At 42.2% G+C, this 5,639-nt stretch overlaps 1 pseudogene; it reads right to left on the reverse strand.

The window, feature by feature from the left end:
* Positions 1 to 3,315: 3,315 nt before the first annotated feature.
* LOC104998075 lies at positions 3,316 to 4,197 on the reverse strand (annotated as a pseudogene).
* Positions 4,198 to 5,639: the final 1,442 nt, after the last annotated feature.

Raw genomic sequence — 5,639 nt, forward strand, 5'->3', positions numbered from 1 at the left:
AACCACAAGCATGACAGAAGCAATTAACATAAAGGAGACATTAATTACTTATAAAACAAAAAAATAGTGGAACTGACAAATTTTAAAAGTTTCTTATTTGAAAAACACTAGACATCACCAACTCGATGGGCATGAGTTAGAGTTGGTGATGGACAGGGAAGCCTAGCGTGCTGCAGTCCATGGGGTCACAAACAGTCAGACTGAGCGACTGAACTGAACTGAATTGAGACAAAGGAAGGGAAAAGAGTAACTTTGTGGTACAGAAACTGACAAACACTACCTAAGCCAGGTGGTCAAACTCAGTAGCAACAATGATGTCATGTTGACAGTATATAACCACTAATGATGCGATGAGAGTGATACTTCCCTTTCTGGTCCTCGTCACTCAAACTCATCATCTCAGCCTAGTCATGACAAAAATCCCAACTGAGGGGCATGTAAAATACTATCTGAGCTGTATTCTTCAGACTGTCAAGGTCATCCAAAACATGGTCTGAGAAACTATCACAGCCAAGAGGAGCCAAAGGAGACAGGACAGCTAAATGTAATATGGGAAGCTGGATGCCCTTCTGGAACAGACAGAGAGCACACAGTAAAAATTAAGGAAATCTGAAAAAAGAAAGTATGGATTTTAGTTAATAATAAGGTGTCTTATAGGTTCATTAATTGTGACAAATATACCATCCTAATCTAAGACAGTAACAATGGGGGAAACTGGATGGGGCATATGGAAATTCTATAGTATCTGCCACTTTTCTGTCATTCTAAAACTATGTTTGTGTCCTATTGCTGCTGTAACAAATTGTCACAGATCTATTGGCTTAAAATAATGCAAACTTTAAAAGTTTGGGGGGTCAGAAGTCCAAAATGAGTCTTGTTGTTTAGTTTCTAGGTTGTGTCTGACCCTTTGTGACTCCATGGACTGTAGCCCACCAGGTTCCTCTGTCCATGGAATTCTCCACTTTCCTTCTTCAGAGGATCTTCCCGACCTAGGGATCAATCCCATGTCTCCTGCATTGGCAGGTGAATTCTTTATCACTGAGACACCAGGGAATCTTAGAGGGGTGAAAATCAAGGAGCTGGCAGGGCTGGTTCCTTCTGGAGGCTCCAGAGGCAACTCCATTCCTTGTCTTTTCCAGCTTCTATAGACTGCTAGCATTCATTGACTTGTGGCCACATCACTCCAATCTCTTCTTATGTTGTCATATCACCTTCTCCTCTGTCTGACTTTCTTGGACCCTTCTTATAAGGACCCTGTGATTATACAGGGCCCCCTGGGATAATCCAGAATAATCTCCCCATCATAAAAATCCTTAATTTAACCACACTTGCAAAGTACCTATGACCATATAACATTCACAGGTTCTGGAGGTTAGGACATTTACATTTTGTGGGGCTATTATTCAGCTTACTCTGCTACTTATCTAAGGGTTTCCCAGGTGGCACTAGTGGTAAAGAACCTGCCTGCCAATGCAGGGAACAGAAGAGATGTGGGTTTGATCCCTGGGTTGGGAAGATCCTCTGGAGGAGGGCACAGCAACCTGCCCCAGTGTTCTTTCCTGGCGAACCCCATGTGCAGAGGAGCCTGGTGGGCTACAGTTGATAAGGTTGCAGAGTCAGACATGACTGAAGTGACTTAACACACATACATGCACACTACTCTAAAATTAAAAGCTTATTTTCAAAAAACAACAAATATTAGAAACAAAAGTGAGCACACAATTAAATACCAAAGACTAATAGGAAATATAACAAAAGATATAAAATATCTTTATATGGAGATTTTAAAATATAAGAGCGTATCAACCTTGGTCGCCTAATAGATATGGCATTGGCTTCCTAAAATATAAGAGAGTAGTACATATGACTATGAAATTATATATTCCATTATCTAGAAGAAATACATGATTTCCTGGGGCAACAAGGTGTTATGGAAAAAAATATCAGAAAAAGACCCAGGCACAACTGGAAAATGTTGTCACAGAAGTCTTCAGGACAGGATGTTTTTATAATGACCATCATTTCTACTTATTCAGGGTTACTAAGTAATGGACAGAGCTGGAATTCAAACCAGCATTTGTCTGGCTTTAAACCCCATGTACTTTCACAGCATCATTTTGTCTCCTGTGCATACATGAATCAGTCTTTTCATTCTTTCAAGAAACAGATTTTTTCCATTCTATATAATCTATTCCAGAACATGGAAAGCTACTTAATTCATTTTTAACTCTTCAAAACTATGTAGCAGAGCCTAGTGAGACAGGCTCCTCTCTCAAGCTGCATAATCTTAGCCTCAATTCCTTATCCACAAAATATATGTAATGCTGTATTTCATTTGTAAATGTTGTAATAAAATACAGGAAAAAATGTGGTATTTGAAACATCATATGAGTGTACAAAATGATCACAACTGCTATTCTTATTATTAAAGCCTAACAAAGATAGGATAAAAAGAAAAAGACCCATATATTTCAAAACTCTAAATAATGTAATAGCCAATGGGACTCAAAAAACTATTTGGAAAGAATAATCTACCACAACCAAGTAGAAGCTATCAGTTTTTTTTTTTAAAATAATCTTATTTATTTATGGCCGTGCTGGGTCTTTGCTGTTGCGAGTACTTTTTCTCTAGTTGCAGCAAGCACAGGCTACGCTCTAGTTTCAGGGTGCGGGCTTTCATTGCGGTGGCTTCTCTTGTTGAAGACCATGTGCTCTAGAGTGCATGGGCTTCAGCAGTTGTGGCTCCCAGGCTCTAGAGCACAGGCTCAACAGTTGCAGCAAGGGCTAGTTGCTCCGAGGCATGTGGGAACTTCCTGGATCAGGGGTCGAACTCATGTCTCCTGCATTGGCAGGTGGATTCTTTACCACTGAGCCACCAGAGAAGCCCCAGTTTGGTTTAATATTAGAAAATTATTATGTTATATCATATTGAGAGGTCAAATTAAAAAAAAACTTACAAGATCATTAGTTTTTGAAAGGCATTGATAAAATATTGCAATCATATCATTTTTTGTTGTTTTTCCTGTATGAAAAAGCATCCCAACATCAAGGTATAGGGAAGCGGAGAACAAGGGACATACCCCTTTGTGTAAGGACATGGTGGGGCAGGAGGAGGATAAGCCTCAAAAGGAGGGGCGGGAGGGGAATGTCATTAAGGCAGCAAAATAGTCTGTAAGAAGTTGGAGGAGGAGTCTTCACAGCCTCAGAGATGAAGACAGAGGTCACCTTCTCAGAGGGAGTCTCTTCACTCAAGTGTTCAAAGGAAGGGAAATGTCGGTGTCTCTCCTCTTGGCTCTGTTGCAGCCATCTTGTTGTTCACTCGGGGTCTCCTTCTGCCTTGTGTAGATAAGAGGGCTGCGAGGCTCGGGACGCAGAGTCCCTTGCGGGGGTTAAAAGTCAGCATTTCCAGCAGCAGCTGTGCTCCAGACTCCTCTGTCTCAGGTACAACTGTGAGGAGCCCCCAGGGTGGGGGCAGGGGGAAGGCTCCTGGGGACAGAAATACGTTTGGAGGCCAGTCATCCTTTGGGGGCCGTTCAGTCAGGTCAAAGATTCTGCCTATCAGCTAACTGGTCAGCTTCAGAGTGTCTCTGTGAAGATACAGCCAACGCACCACACATCTAGAGGCTTTGCATAGGTAGATTGTAAAAGGACTTTTGGAGTTCACGGTACCAGAGTGTTAACAGCCACAGGTGTAGTGCTGCCTGGTAGCTGTAGATTCTGGCCAGGCCAAAGTCAGCCAGCCTGACTGTCCCACCACTTGTCACCTTCTTCTGGCTTCAGGTCTTGGTGAACGATGCCGTTGGCAGGAAGGAAATCCAGGCCTCTTAGAAACCAGGGCATCAGATTCTTGGTGGTCTCCACTGGCAAGCCTGGTGGGGGTGCCTTGTCCAGATACGTCCTTAGGTCTTGGTTCACATGCTCACACACCAGGGTCACTTTGGCCTCTCGGTCATTTTAGGCGGTGGCACTGACGTCCATCAGCCGGACAGCACGGGGATGCTCAAGAGCCTCCAGACATGGCAGTAAGTCCACCTTACCAACTGTGCTGATGAGCAGGCCTCCTCCAGCACACCTCTACTGGGGACTCTTACACTTTTGAGGGCCACAAAATGGCCACCGTGGGGATCACGGCCTTGTACACGGTCCCATCTGCCCTGACACCAATTCAGCCGTTGGCTTATATGGAGCAGTAGCCATTATCAGACCACAGGAGACTCTTGCGGGTCTCTGGAGGTCGGGAGCTACTCAGGTGGCAGGTTATCCGGATCCTGGAGCTGGTTCCTGCAGCACCATACATTTCAGGTCTGTCCTGGGCCCCTGGGCGGTACCAGCCCAGCCAGAGACAGAGGCCACAGGCTAGAGTGGTCCCTTTACTTCCACCTTCACCGTGTGAGCAGCTGCCCTGCAATCATTGCTAATGAGACAAATCTTTTTGTTATCTATATAAGGATAATTCCTTAACACATTAAGGAACATTTTCATATTGACAACTCATTTAATTTATTAGGAAAATACAAATGGAGACATTTCCACTAACACCGGGAACAAACCAAGAATGTCTACTCTCCTCCCTAGTTAATTATTATTTTATAAGTTTTGGTGCAGCAGAGAACAAAAATAAGAAGTGTGATTAGCAGAAAAAGAAAAACAAAGTTATCATTGTTTGCAGCTGATATCATCATATATCTAGAAAACCCTAGAGAACCAGCTAAAAAATAATTATAAGCGACTCTGGCAAGATGAATAAATATAAGTGTCAATGGATTTCAAACATACCAGGCACAATCAGAAAGTATAATGAGGAACGAAACTCTTTCACAATAGTAACAGAAATATAAAACACCTAGAAATACAAGCTTAATAAAAAATATGTCAGACCTTCATGAAAAATGCCATAGAATTATACCAAGAAGCATAAAATAAGGCTTAAATAAATAGGAAGCCATGCCATGTGTCTGTGTGGACTATTATAAATATATCAGTTTTATCCACACTAATTTTTAGGTTTAATGTAACCCAACACATTCTCAATAGGATTTTTTCTTCAGTAGTTCTTCTGGAGGAATAGGTATATAAGAATTTGTTGCTGTTGTTATTTAGTAGCTCAGTCATGACCAACTCTGCCTCCCCACGGACCGCAGCATGCCAGGCTTCCCTGTCCTTCACCATCTCCCAGATTTGCTCAAACTCATGTCTATTGAATTGTTGATGCCATCCAACCATCCCATCTTCTGTCATCCCCTTCTCTTCCTGCCTTCAATCTTTCCCAATCTTTCTAATGGGTCAGCTCTTCACATCAGGTGGCCAACGTATTGAAACTTCAGCTTCAGCATCACATAAGAATAGCAAAAGAAAAGTTGGAAAGGAAAGCTAATGAGGAAGGTTGAACTTGTTTTACCAGGTAAAGATATATTGCCGAGTTACAGTAATGGTGCTTGCACAAGTATGAGTCAATAAGAGACTAGCCCTCAAAAAAGAAAGCACCCTATATTGTACAATGGCTTGAGATGCTATAAAGGAGACTTCAGAACCAAGTAAGGGACAGATTACTCAATCAGTGACATATGGAAGACATTAGACTAGGTCTTTACCTTATCCCATATGTCACACACAGTAATAAACTCTAGAGATGTCTGTAT

This window comes from Bison bison, unplaced genomic scaffold, assembly GCF_000754665.1.
Source record: "Bison bison bison isolate TAMUID 2011002044 unplaced genomic scaffold, Bison_UMD1.0 scf7180017864322, whole genome shotgun sequence".
In the NCBI taxonomy this organism is placed as follows: Eukaryota; Metazoa; Chordata; class Mammalia; order Artiodactyla; family Bovidae; genus Bison; species Bison bison.